The sequence below is a fragment of the Ricinus communis genome, chromosome 2 (genome assembly GCF_019578655.1).
Source record: "Ricinus communis isolate WT05 ecotype wild-type chromosome 2, ASM1957865v1, whole genome shotgun sequence".
Classification (NCBI taxonomy): Eukaryota; Viridiplantae; Streptophyta; class Magnoliopsida; order Malpighiales; family Euphorbiaceae; genus Ricinus; species Ricinus communis.
Genome location: NC_063257.1, coordinates 21643331 through 21644037, shown reverse-complemented (window position 1 = coordinate 21644037; position 707 = coordinate 21643331). Strand labels below are relative to the sequence as shown.

Sequence of the window (707 nt, the reverse complement as noted above, 5' to 3'; positions counted from 1 at the left end):
CCGATCAATGCAAACAACTTTCAGATCAAGCCGACTCTCCTGCAAATGATTCAATCTAATGTGCAATTCTACTATTTATCCAATGAAGATCTTAATGCACATATTACAAATTTCTTAGAGATTTATGATACCTTCAATTATAATGGAGTTTTGAATGATGCAATTTGACTTCGTTTTCCCAATCACTCTAAAGGACAGGGCTAAGGCGTGGTTAAATTCATTGACATTGGGTTCCATTATAACTTCAGATCATTTGGCCCAAGCCTTTTTAGCAAAATATGTTCCTTCAGCAAAGATGACAAGGATTATAAAGGAGATTACTAACTTCCAACAAGCCGATGGAGAAACTTTGTATAAGGTATGGAAGAGACTGAATTGTAACTACGTTGCCCTCATCATAATTTTCCTCGAGAATTGTTATTGTAAACATTCTACAATGGGGTTAACTAAAATACAAGATGGAGTATATATGTTGCAGCCGGTGATTCTATGATGAGGGAAATGGTGGATGCCGCATTTAAGTTGTTAGAGGAATTAGCCACCAACAATGCATTGTAGGATACAAAAAGGATCAAATCCATTATGAAGGAGAAAAGAGAAGTGTTTGTATTAGATCAAGTTTTTAGGAATTGATATTAAAATATAACGAATTGAGCAACGAAAGCAGCATAAAAAATTTTCAATTCCTACCAAGGATCTCATTGATG

The 707-nt window shown here is 34.8% G+C and overlaps 1 non-coding gene across 1 annotated transcript; it reads right to left on the bottom strand.

Annotated features, from left to right (window-relative positions):
• Positions 1 to 301: 301 nt before the first annotated feature.
• Positions 302 to 404, bottom strand: LOC112534400. The gene has a single exon (XR_003078690.1). It is a non-coding gene; the product is annotated as a small nucleolar RNA R71 (small nucleolar RNA).
• Positions 405 to 707: the final 303 nt, after the last annotated feature.